The sequence below is a fragment of the Suncus etruscus genome, chromosome 14, assembly GCF_024139225.1.
Source record: "Suncus etruscus isolate mSunEtr1 chromosome 14, mSunEtr1.pri.cur, whole genome shotgun sequence".
Taxonomy (NCBI): Eukaryota; Metazoa; Chordata; class Mammalia; order Eulipotyphla; family Soricidae; genus Suncus; species Suncus etruscus.
In genome coordinates, this window is record NC_064861.1 from 87,730,970 (window position 1) to 87,744,888 (window position 13,919).

Genomic DNA, 13,919 nt, shown 5'->3' on the forward strand with positions numbered 1-13,919 from the left:
AACAAATCTAACTGGCTAGGCAGCTCAGGTGAAAAGGATCTATTTGAGAAGTTCTGAGTTAGAAGAGAGAAAGTTAGTATATCAAAAAGCAGAAGCTGGGGCTGGAGCAGTGGCACAGAGTAGTAAGGAGTCTGCCTTGCCTGTGATCACGGTTTGATTCCCCCAGCATCCCACATGGTCCCCCAAGCTAGGAGCAATTTCTGAGTGCATAGCCAGGAGTAACCCCTGAGTGTCACCTGTCACCGGGTGTGCCCTTTCAAATGCCCCCCCGCAAAAAAACAGCAGAAACTGCTTGACTGATATTTAAGAGCAAAACTTGATTGCCATTTTCTGCAGTCTAGCAGAGAAAGTTGCTTTTGAGTAAAAGAGAGCCAGGTCAAAGAAATGTAAATTTTGTATCTGGCTAGGAGTTTCCATGACTAGAACTAAGTTTCTTACCAAGCATTTTGATGTAAATAGGGTTGACAGAGAGATGAAAATGGTCTTGGTACTGAAACTCCTCTGGGCAAGAGAATTTGTTTAAGTCCATAATTTGGCCTGTAAATATACAAAGGAAAATAATATAGAGGTTAAATAATATGAAGGGAATATAGTATCAGTACCATGACATGAATTTCAAGAATATCTCTTTGGAATTTCTCAACTCTCCACGACAGAGGGAGGGGTAAAGTTTCCACAGTGGACCTTTTGATAAAAGTCCATGGGTTTATCAAGTTATCTGCATCAGGAAAATTCAGAAAATTCATCTTACGGGCCTACTAAATTGCCCCTTTAATAGAGATATAGAAATTATTATCAATGGCGTAGACAATGAGTGAGATTATTCTGTGTCTATATCTCTCCCTCTGATTTATTTAACTCTGCATAATAATTTCCATGTCCATCCATGTATAGGAAAATTTTATGACTTCATTTTCTTAACAGCTGCATAGTATTCCAATTTGTATATGTAAAACAGTTTCTTTAGTCACTCATATGTTGTAGGGATCAAGGTTGTTTTCAAATTTTGGCTCTTATAAATAGAACTGCAATAAATATAAATGTGCAGAAGGCTTTTTTTATATTGCTTTTGTGTTCCCCAGGCATAACCCTAGGAGTGGTATAGCTGGATCATATGGGAATTAATTTCCAGTTTTGTGATGAATCTCCATAATGTTTTCTATAAAGGCTGGACTAGATGGCATTCCCACCAGCAGTGAATGAGAGTTCCTTTCTTCCCATATCCTCTCCAGTACTGATAGTTCTTAGTCTTTGTGATGTGTGCCTGACTCTCTGGCATGAGATGGTATCTCATTGTTATTTTGATTTACTACTCCCTGATGTTTAGTGATGTGGAGAATTTTTTGTGTTTTTTGGCCATTTTTACTTCTTCGAGGAAGCATCTTCTCATTTCTTCTCCCCATTTTTGATGGGGTTAGATGTTTTTATCTTGTTAAACTCTATCAGTACCTTGTAAATCTTAAATATTGGGCTGTTATCTGATGGATATTGAGTGAATAGTTTTTCCTATTGTGTGGGTATCCTAGTCACTATTTCCTTTGAGGAGCAGATGCTTCTCAGATTAATATCGTCCCAAGTGTTTATCTCTGCTTCTAATTGTTTGAACAGTGTTTCCTCCTTGAAGATTCCTTTAGTCTCAATGTCATGCAGTATTTTACCTTCATGGTCTTCTATAAATCTTATGGTTCCATATTCTATATCTAGGTCTTTAATCTGTTTGTCTATAACCTTTGTTCATGGTGTTAGATGGAGATTTGAGTTCACTTTTTTTGTTTGTTTGTTTTTGTTTTTCAGCCACACATCCAGTGACGCTCAGAGGTTATTTCTGGCTATGCGCTCAAAAATCGCTCCTGGCTTGGAGAACCATCTGAAATGCCAGGGGATCGAACTACAGTCCTTTCTAGGCTAGCACAGACAAGGCAAATGCCTTATGGCCTGCACCAACACTCCAGCCCCTTGAGTTCACTTTTTTGCATGTGGCTGACCAGTTATCCCAGCACCACTTGCTCCAATTTGTGTTTCTTGTCCCTTTATCAAACATTAATTAATTGTATGTCTGGGAACATTCTATGTACACTCAAGCCTATTCCATTGATCTGAGAGTCTTTCTTTATTCAAATACATGCTGTTTTAACTAATATTGCTTTGTAATACAATTTAAAATTGGGAATGGGATGCCTCCCATATTCTCTTTCCTAAGTGTTGCTCTAACTAGTCATGGGTGTTTATTGTTCCAAATGAATTTCAGAACACTTAGATTCACTTCTTTGGAAAATGTCATGGTTAGAGGAATTGCATTAAATCTGTACAGTGCTTTGGGGAGTATTGCCATTTTAATGATGTTAATCTTCCCAATTTATGAACAGGATATGTGCCTCCATTTTCTTGTGTCTTCTTTTATTTCTTGAAACAGTGTTTTGTAGTTTTGTTCAGTGGTCCTCAAACTATGGCCCACGGGCCACATATTGTATTTGTTTTTTGTATTTGTATTTGTTTTGTTTCTTCATTGCAAAATAAGATATATGCAGTGTGCATAAGAATTCGTTCATAAGTTTTGTTTTTACTATAGTCAGACCCTCCAATGGTCTGAAGGACAGTGAACTGGCCCCCTGTTTAAAAAGTTTGAGGACCCCTAGATAGGTCCTTCAACTCTTTAGTTAAGTTGACTTCAATGTATCTGAATTGGTGTGTTATTGATATGGATGGGATTGCCTCTTTAATGTCCATTTCTTCTCTATCATTATTTATGTATAGAAAGCCATTGATTTTAGCATGCTATTTTGTAGCCTGCCAATTTGCTATGTGAATCTATTGTTTCTAGAAGCTTTTTGGTAGAGTCTTCAGGGTTTTATAAATATAAATAGCATGTCTTCTGTAAACAGTAATAGCTTGGCTTCTTTCTTTCCCTCTCTCCCCCCAAGTCAGCTTCCTCTACCTGCCCGTTCCTGTTGTAGGCAGTTCTGATCATTTAGGTGGATAAATAAGTTAGGGGAGGATATACCCACAAATCTGATAGTACTTTTAATATATGATACTAGATATCAAATTCAGTGTCTAACAACAGATGGGCATGTATATTGTAAGGCTTGGTAGTTCAGATGCTGCTCTGATGCAGAGAAATGAAGAGACATTTACTCAGACAAAAGCTCAAGTGGGTCCTTTATTCTGGCCAGCCAGGGTCCAGTGCCCATCCAGAACCGAACAGAGGCAAAGGACCACATGGCTTTCTTTGTTCATCCTTATATACCATAAGAAGGGGAGGGGTGAGAGGGGGTAGGAATGACTTCCTTATAAGGTCTTAACATTCACTGAGACATTTTAAGGTAATACGAGTTCCTTATAAGGGTATGACATCCGCAAAGGTAATGCGAGTTTCTTATAGGGGCATGACATCCTCTAAGGTAATACGAGTTCCTTATAAGGGCATGAGCTTAAGGTTGGTATAAACTTCCTCTTTAGGACAAAAAGAGTTAGATACAAAAAAAAGCAGGTATAAGCATAGAAAATTACAGAATTCTGGTTACAGAACCTGACCTTCAAGTTCTATGAGCTACAGCAGTGGGGGCTGGTGTAACTAGTTGTTGACTTCCCTTTTCAATCCCACTTCTTGTAGTAAGGCTTCTAATCCAAGAAGTCATTGTGATAGGGGGCCTTCATCTCCTGATATTCCTGGTCAGAATTGCCTGCGTGAGCTAATTCTTGGTACTGTTGGCGTAATACCATGAGCTTGACTTCCCCAACCTGAGCCCGAATGAATGTAGTGAGGCGATTGATTATGCATGGCCCAATGGCTACCAGGAGTAAGAGACTCAAAAGGGGCCCCAGAAGGGGTATTAGATAGGGGAGAATCCCACCCCGTAAAGACCATAAGGGACTGTCCAATAGCTCCTTTCTTCTTTTGGCCAGCTCCTCTTGATGGTGTCTAATTCTGTCCCATATTATTCCCGGTTTGTTAGTATAGAAACATCATTTTTCTTGCAAGGCCACGCAAAGCCCTCCTTTCTCTGCCAAGATTAAATCTAACCCTTGCCTGTTTTGTAATACCACTTCAGCCAAGGAGTCGAGCTGGTCCTGCAGATTACTAATAGATTTATATACCATCTTCACATCTGAAATTAACTGTTGTGAGAGTCTGTCATACCTGTCTATTAATATTGCTAGCCCTGCTCCCCCAGTCGCCAATCCACCTGCTACCCCGAACCCTACCAGTAGGGGCAGGAACACCACGGCTCGCCGAGACCGATGAGTGCTGCCTAAGAGATCTATGCTAGGCAGAGGGATGGGCTCTGTCCCCGGGATGATGTCAATGTTGGGAAGTACTAATGCTGGGGCACAAATTCCAGTCCAATTTTGGGGTAAAAGAAAATAAGCCAAATTTCCCCACATATTTATACCTGTCCAGAGGCTCGGGGGGGGGGGGGAAGGTAGGCTTTCCGAGCACTGAGCAGCTCCTACCTGACCCAGGTCTACAGATTTGGTGCCATTATGCAAATAGCAAACAGAAGATTCAAAGCTAAAAGGGACTATCTTAAAGGGTTTGACATAAGTACAGCTAAAAGAAACAAAGGTTAGATTACATAGTCAGACAGGAACAGCCAAAGGCCAATTTTCCTCTGTCTTTATACAAAGCTAACAATAAGCAGCTAAAGAAGGGTTAGAGAAATTAAGAAGTTTGTGAGTTTCTTCTAGGATGTTCTGAGTATTCAGATCTAACTTCTCAGCAGGCATCCGGGCTCGGAGGGAGGGATGCCGGGGCCACTTAGGCATTAAGGTCTCCACCTCCTTTGTAGCCCAGTCTATGGCCTCCTCTCTTTCCTGGTCTGTCGCCCCCCCCCATCTGAGATGTGAACGGGCACCTTTAGGGGCCAGCAGATCAAGTCTCCCACCTGGGCCATGCAACTCGTGGCTCCATAGGGGGACTTATGGCTATTAACTGTCCATTTCCCTCCCAAGCTCCCCCTGTAAGTCTCAGTGAGCTTGGCCACCAGATGTGCCTTGTTATTTTTGGTACACTCTTGATACTCCCTATAGCACTGGGAGTGAACTTGATCAAGCTCCACACATCCAGCAGGGCATTGTCCCCCCCAAAGGGAAGCAGAGGCTGAGGTTTTTCTTTACACACCCATTCTGGCTTCCCCCCACATGGGAAGAAGTAGGGGACTGGGGGTAAGCAGTTCTAGTTCCACAGTCTACTGATCGAGTGTACAGAAGCCTACTGTTGAGTTGATAGCCCCACCTGCAGTCACAGGGGTTTCCATATAGTCTTTTTACCAGTTCATCTGGGTGTATGGCCTGATCGAGTCCTCCCTCAGCAAGTGCCAGGAGGAGCATTGTCAGAGACAGTGAGCGTAGCAGGGCTGGAGTGTGCCTGCCAGACCCGAATCTTGAGGGGATTCTCAGTGCGCTCCACTTTCCACTCATCATGGTTGAGATCAGCAGGGGCAGGTTTTAGATGGGAGGCGTGAACCCAGGAAGCAATGCCATCCACCTTAACAGCAGTCAGGGTGATCAGAAGGACAACGTAAGGCCCTTTCCACCTAAGCTCTAGTGTCTGCAAGTGGTGCTGTCTCACCAGGACCTGGTCTCTCAGCTTGAAGGGATGAGGCACCGTCAATTCTCCGGGTTCATATATCTGTCTGAGTCCCTTCCAGACTTGGCTTTGTAGGCCAGTGATGGTGGCCAGCCGAGCTGCTAGGGGAGTGGAAGGGGGAGAGAAAACATCATAAGGCTCAGAAAGCATTTGCACTGTGGGGGGGGCGCCATACAACACTTCAAAGGAGGTTAATTCACACAAAGGCAAGGGGGTATTTCTTGCCCTGAAGAGGGCTGAAGGTAGGAGGGTGGTCCAGTCTCCAACGCCAGTCTCTAGAGATAATTTGGTTAGAGTCTCCTTAATTGTTCTATTCATCCCTTCTACCTGCCCTGAACTTTGGGGATGATATGCACAATGCAGTTTCCAATTGATCCCCAGAGTCTTGGCTAATCCTTGACTTACCTGGCCCACAAAAGCAGGTCCATTGTCTGACCCAATTTCCTGAGGAACTTCAAACCAGGGGAAGATGTCACCTAATATCTTCTTAACCACCACCTGGGCTGTTTCCTTCTTGCATGGCTAAGCTTCCACCCATCCTGAAAATGTATCTACAAAGACTAGCAAATACTTTAGTCCATATTTGGCAGGCTTGATCTCAGTGCAATCAATCTCCCAATGTTGGCCCAGTCTCTTCCCTCTCAATCTCTTTCTGGTCTCCATCTAGGTAGAATAGACATTTACCAGTTGACGGGGTCGGCAGGATTTTACAATTTTTTCAGCCATTTCCTTTAGCCTCTCTGGTTTGGGTGCCCAGGGACATTCTCTAATTAGCTCCATCATTTTTCTGGCCCCTAGATGGGTGAGTTGGTGAAGAGTTTGCAGATACTGATTGACTTCTTGTACTTTGTCAGAAAGAAGGAAGTCTACAGTTGACACTGGAGGGAGGTTGTTGGGTTCAGTAACAGCAAGCACAGGGGTCTCCTTCGTGCGGGATGCTGCTGCCTTTGCTGCTTCATCAGCTCTTCGGTTCCCGGATGTGACGGTCCCTTTGTCTGTTCGATGACCAGGACAGTGAACTATGGCCAGTTCTTTGGGTAGGAGTAGAGCCAATAAAAGACACAGTATCTCTTCCTTGTTTTTAATTTCATTTCCCTCGGAGGTCAGGAGTTCCCTCCTTTGATAGATAGTGCCATGGACATGGGCAATCCTGAAAGCATACCTGCTATTCGTGTAGATGGTCGCTCTTTTTCCCGCTGCCATTTCCAATGCCCTGGTAAGGGCTATCAACTCAGCTCGCTGAGCAGAGGTTCTCTCTTTTAGGCGCTGGGACCAGATAACGTCATGGTCACTCACCACTGCAGCTCCAGCTCACCTCTCCCCATCCTGGAGGAAGCTACTTCCATCTGTGTACCATATGACATCAGAGTTCTTTAATGGTTGGTCCTGTAGGTCCCTCCACAGCCCTCTCTCTTCAGCCAGCAAATCCTGGCAGTTATGCAACACTGGTGCCTCTGACTCTTCAAGGAGCAGGGTGGCCGGATTGAGAGTCACAGGTAGGCTGATGGTTATTCTGCCTTTGTTTAGAATACTCTGATAGTGGGTGATACAGGCATTTGAGAGCCAACAGTCAGGGGGCTGCCAAATTATACTTTCCAGAGCATGAGGGGATATTATAGTTAACTTCTGTCCCAAGAAAATTTTATCCACATCTTTTACCAGCAGTGCAGCTGCGGCTATTGCCCTCAAACATTTAGGCCACCCGCTGGCCACTGAGTCTAGTTTCTTTGATAGGTAGGCAACCGGCCTTTTCCACTGACCCAGCGTCTGAGTCAGCACTCCCTGTGCCATCCCCCCTTTCTCTTCTAGATATAAGGTAAAGGGCTTGCTAGCATCAGAGAGGGCCAGGGCCGGGGCTGTGAGCAGAGCTGTTTTGATAGAGTCAAACGCCTTCTGGCATTCATGGGTCCACTCAAACTTGGCATCCCCTTTCTTGAGGGGGTATAGTGGTTCTTCCAGGCTGGCGAAACCAGGAATCCAGAGGCAGCAGAAACCTGCCATCCCCTGAAACTTACGTAACTACCTGTGGGTGGTAGGCACTGGGATTTGTGCCAAGACCTTCTTCCGGGCCTCTGTCAGCCATCACTTTCTCTCTCGTAGTGTGTACCCCAGAAACGTCACCTCTCTCTGGCACAACTGCGCCTTCTTGGCTGATGCTCTATACCCTAGCAGGGCAAATTCCTTTAGCAGGTTATGGGTGGCCCGCTTGCAATCCTCTTCAGTTTTTCCTGCAATTAAAAGATAGTCCACATACTGCAGCAAGGTAACCTGGGGTGCTGGTTGCGGAAGAGACTTAAGTCTTGGTGCAGGGCCTCATCAAAGATGGTAGGGGAGTTCTTAAACCCCTGGAGCAGTCTGGTCCAGGTTAGTTGGCCCGAAATTCCTGCCTCAGGATCACTCCACTCAAAAGAAAATAAAGGTTGACTGGATGTAGAGACAGGCAGAAGAAAGCATCCAGTGTACCATATTCTTTCAGGGCTTAAGGTGCTGAGGAGATTGTATGGGTTAGGAACAGTGGGATGGATAACTTCCACTCGGCTGTTAACCGCCCTTAGGTCCTGCACTGGCCAATGGTCCCTGGTTCCAGGCTTTTTGACCGGGAGTAGTGGAGTATTCCAGGCCGACTGACACTGTACTAGGATCCCCTGTTGAAGAAGTTTCTGAATATGAGTAGTTATACATTTCTTTGCTTCCTGACTCACGGGGTACTGTCTGACTCACACAGGAACAGCAGTAGCTTTCAGCTCTACCACTACTGGAACCTGCAAGGTAGATAACCTCAGTTCGCAGTTTTGGCCTAAGCTCCCGGAACTAGTCTCAACCAAAAATCAGTGTCTTGGTTTTTTTGTGGCAAGGGATCATTTGTGAATAGTCTATATTCATCCTAGGCCCTAATGGTCAGGACAGAGGTGGTAAGTGGTTGGACATTGGGATTAAGAAAAGCAATTTCTGGACCAGTTTTTTCAAAAGTTATTTGGGCTCTGAGTTTGGTTAGCAAGTCTTGTCTCATTAGAGGTGAGGAGCAGTTTGGTATGACCAGGAAAGAATGCTTGATTTCTCCTTTCCCCAAATCCATGGTCTGGGAAATAGTCCAAGAACGGTAGCTACTTCCATTAGCCCCTTGTACTAAGGATTGTTTACTAGAGACAGCTTCTTTAGGAGCAAGGGCTTTTTTAGGACCGAGTATACTGCTCCTGTGTCAAGTTCAAAGTCTATGGAAGTCCCCTCCACCTTAAATTTAGCCCTGAGCTCTCGGAGGGGGTTGGAGCCCTGAACCCTCTATTCAGATTCAAGAGCCAGGGTCCTTGAAGGTCGGGGGGATCGCGGGGGTTGGGTGCATTCCTGAGCCCAGTGTCCTCTCTGGCAGCAGCGAGCGCATTGATCCTTGTCCAGGGGTTGGCGTCTTTGTGGGCCCAGATCCCTACCTTTCTGACCTGCGCTAGATCTGTCTACCACTATTGCCAACACCCTTGCCAGTTCCTTATTCCTTCTTATGCAATTCTGTTCTTCTCTCCTATCTCTCTTCACTCTCTTTTTCCTCTGCTTCCTTTCTTTCCCTGTCTCTCTTCTCCTGCCACTCTCTCCTCTCCTTTTCTAGTCGCTCCTCACTTTCCTCCTTTGTTTCTCTCTTACTGATCACTTTCTCAGCCTCCTTTACTAGGTCCTGTAATGTCTTTCCCTGGATATCCTCCAGCCTCTGAAGTTTCTTTCTAATATCTGATGCTGACTGCCCTACAAAAGCCATAATGACTGAAGCCTGATGAGTTTCAGAGGTTGGATCGAAAGGGGTTTACCTCGTATAGGCTTCCATCAGCCTTTCTAGGAAAACCGTGAGAGGCTCGTCAGGTCCCTGTATCACCTCTTTTACCGTGGCCAGATTGGTGGGCTTCCTAGCCACTTCCCGGAGACCTCTCCTGAGAGTCTAGCAATAGGTGGACAGGTTCCCCCTACCTTCGTATGTGTTGGGGTCCCAATCTGGTCTCCGCAAGGGGAAAGTGTCATCAATAACATCAGGTCTGGTTGTTACCAAGCCATCTAATCCTATCACATTTCTCTGGGCTGCTGCCAATATGCAGTCCTGTTCTTCAGTAGTGAACAGGGTACAAAGCAACTGCTGGCAGTTGTCCCAAGTAGGTTGGTGGATGTTCATCAAAGAATCTAAAAGATTAATTAACCTAGTGGGGACTTCAGAAAAAGAGAGATGGTTAAGCTTCCAATTGTTGTCTTAAATAAATAAAGATGGATCTGGATGGAAATGGATGGAGGCCTTTGTCCTTAGGCCCCGGCCACGTGGCTTCATCCCCCATCAACCGGCGGGTCTGGGGTTCAGGAAAGCGATGGGTATTGAACTCACTCACAGGCAGGCATCAGGAAGCACCAATTTTATTCATGCCCTATCCACCACATGTGTGGTCTCTATCATAACCTTTCAAGTATTCAGCCATTCTTATCTAGCCCTGCAGACATCCTTCCAGACATCTTCCTTTGACCTCCATGCTGGTCAAAGACCAAAAGGGCAGAGACCCTGCCTAAAGCCCAAAGGGCAAAGACCCTAATCCCCTGGGTCAAAGGCTTTATATAACCTTCTAAGACCACTCCCCAGAATGGGAGGGGTCTTGCAGGTAAGGTTACACCTAATATCCAGTTCCCAAGACCCCTCCCAGAAAAGGGCGGGTCTCAGGTATGTACACCGAAATTCAGGGTGGAGTTACATTTCCCCCTTTTCTAAAATATAAAAGACCCTTTTGTAACTATAACTCCACCTTTAGCCAAAGGTGGGTTAATATTTTCATGCAGCAACATAATAAAGTGAAAATTAACATACCAGCCCTTTTCAAAAACATAACATTTTTGCAAAATATACTATACACCTGTAACTTAAAATTCTCTTAATGCTTTTCTACCAAGCACTATTCCGAAACTTTCATGTTCCTATACTTTTAAACTATATTGGGGGAACTTTCTGTTCCTATTAACCTTCCCTTCACACAAGTACTACAGCATACATACATAACATACATTTTAAAAACAGGCTAAGTACATTAAAATACACACAGTAAAACATTTTGCAATTGAAAATATTAACTATGGAAAACACATTTAAATTATAAAGAAAATGACTTAAGACAAAGATGCAGGTGGTTAGAAATTAGATCTTTAAATGGGCTAAACTGTTATTACTCCCCCCTCTTTTTTTAAACCACTAACTAACTAAAACTTATTCCATCACCAACTATGAGTAAAATATATGACTACCCACTTAGTTCCTATACCTAAAACCATAAGTCCAGATGATGGTTTGTCCCACGCTGATCTCACCACGTGGCTTCTTTAAATTTTCTGCAGGCCGGTTCGCTCGCGCCATTTCACCTTTGTGATCTGGAGGGTGGATTCCAGGCTTGCCGCTTTTCTGGAGCAGAGCTGAGCCGAGCCTAGCCGCAGGCGTTGCCGCTCTGGGCTGCTTAGAAGCTTTTCGCAGTTTTTCTGCCACAGGGCCGGGAGTTCTTGACTGATTGCAGCTGCCTTTTCTCCCCTCCGGGCAGCACTGTGCAAGCAGGTTCCGAGGCCACAGCTTTTTTGCAGGGGGATTTTGGATGTTCAGAGTTCTAAAAGTCCAGTCCGAAATTTTCAAAGTCGAAATCCAAATTCAAGCTGAAGGTTGTTCTCAGAAAATCAGTCCACTTTCAATAGTCTTTCTTCTCCATTTCCAATCTAGACTTTTAATCAGTCTTTGAGGAGGCTGAGGTTTTTGTTTATTGTAACAAAGTCGCAGTCCTGGGCCTGGGCCTGGGATGGAGGTGATACAAGCTTCCATCACCTTTGTTTCAATGGCCTTTGAGCCCCCAGATGGGGTGTCGGCTATCTTTGAAAATTGTGGCACGTGGCCCAGGGTTTTGGGCTCAGTGCATCCGAAAGGAGCCAAAATGAAACTGAAAAGCAGAAATCTCACCATCATCGCTGTTTTCTTGGGTTCAGGATTCAAATCACAGTTCAGGCGCCATTTGTTGAATCAAATAATTAAAGAATGGAGAAGGATGGCGATGGATGATGATGGATGGAGGCCTTTGTCCTTAGGCCGCGGCCACGTGGCTTCATTCCCCATCAACCGGCGGGTCTGGGGTCCAGGAAAGCGACGGGTATTGAACTCACTCACAGGCAGGCATCAGGAAGCATCAGCTTTATTCATACCCTATCCACCACATGTGTGTGGCCTACATCATAACCTTTCAAGCACTAGTTATTCTTAGCCCTGCATCTTAATTCCTTTCAGCCATCTTCCTTTGACCTCCATGCTGGTCAAAGACCAAAAGGGCAAAGACCCAGCCTAAAGTCAAAAGGGCAAAGACCCAGCCTAAAGCCAAAAGGGTAAAGACCCTAATCCCCTGGGTCTCAGGTATGTACACCTAAATTCAGGGTGGAGTTACACCAATTATATAGGTCAGAAGAGGAGAAGAGTCAATATTGGATGGTAGGCATCTCCCCCCCATCATCCACCATAGGCCCTACTGGCCACAGCAGCATGATTGGCAAAGCTCCAAATGCCAGATCTCTTTGTTTGTTGTGGGTCCCTGCAGCTGGCCCTGTTCGGCTCCCATCCGGCATGGACTCAGGGTGATGGAGGCAGGGGAGTTACTCCTTCCCCCTCTCCCTGTGGCTTGGGGGAAGGCAAGGAGGAGTAGGAGAATTCTGATGGGGAATGGTGTTCTGCCACCACCTTGTCTACTGGAGCAGAGGGGGCGCGAGCAGACAGGTGGTAAGGATGGGGGTCAAAGAAAAGCAGGTCCGTGGTGTCAGGGTAGATGTGGGGCACAGCTTGCTCTTCATTAGGCTTTAATTCTGACACCCCCTCTACCTTCATGGGTAGGATCAAAGGCTCCAAGGGTAGCTGTAAGGAAGAATGTTTAGGAGGGGGCAGGAATGGCCGCACCCAGTCAGGGGGCTGGTACACAGGTCTTCCCACATGAGAATATAGGGTTCTTGATCAGGATGTCCATGCGGCCCTGATCGGTACATGATGTCCTTCACTCTGCGAACTAGGGAAACATGGAAAGACCCTTCCTGCGGCCATCCAAACTAAAAGGGAGGCCACTCAGCAGCACAACAGGTCTGCCACTTGGCCTTTTTGATGACCAGGGAACGATTTCGTGCACAAGTCCTTACTTCTGACCAGTGGTCCAGTGTAAGAGACAAAGGGGTGGTTTGCTGCTGACCCATAATGGGAGAAATAGAAAATCAAAGGAATAGGGCCTGGAGAGATAGCACAGCGGCGTTTGCCTTGCAAGCAGCCGATCCAGGACCAAAGGTGGTTGGTTCGAATCCCGGTGTCCCATATGGTCCCCCATGCCTGCCAGGAGCTATTTCTGAGCAGACAGCCAGGAGTAACCCCTGAGCACCGCCGGGTGTGACCCAAAAAACCAAAAAAAAAAAAAAAGAAAGAAAATCAAGGGAATAGATGAGGAAAAAACGGGAGGGGACAAAGGAAATGAAGAAAGAAGAGTTTAAGGAAATAAAGCCAGACACACCTACACACTTACACAAAAGGAAAAACAAAAATCTCAAAACAAAGATCTCCAATTAATAGAAATAGGGTTCACCACAGCAGTCCGGGCCAAACTCCTGGAGTACCTCCAGGGTCGTGACCTATAGTTTTTGAACCCCTCAGTTCACTACCACCCAGAATCCATGTCGAGTGGGGACTCTCAGGTCCTCAGTCACAGTACCATTTCCCTATTTCTATTTCCAACCCACACCAAATCACGACTAACAACATAAGACACACTGCTATTTCCAGCACACATCAAATCACGACCAACAACACAGGACACACTGCTTAGAACCCATTGAGTCGTAGGTTCACCACTCCGCTCTGGGCAGATCAAGGACTCCTGGCTGGCTCGCCAAAAATGTAAGGCTCGGTAGTCCAGATGCTGCTCCAATGCAGAGAAATGAAGAGACAGTCACTCAGACAAAAGCTCAAGTGGGTCCTTTATTCTGGCCGGCCAGGGTCCAGTGCCCATCCAGAACTGAACAGAGGCAAAGGACCACGTGGCTTTCTTTGTTCATCCTTATATACCATAAGAAGGAGAGGGGGAGAAGGGGTAGGAATGACTTCCTTATAAGGTCATAACATTCACTGAGACATTTTAAGGTAATACGAGTTCCTTATAAGGGCATGACATCCTCTAAGGTAATACGAGTTCCTTATAAGGGCATGACATCTACTAAGGTAATATGAGTTCCTTATAAGGGCATGACATCCACTAAGGTAATACGAGTTCCTTATAAGGGCATGAGCTTAAGGTTGGTATAAACTTGCTCTTTAGGACAA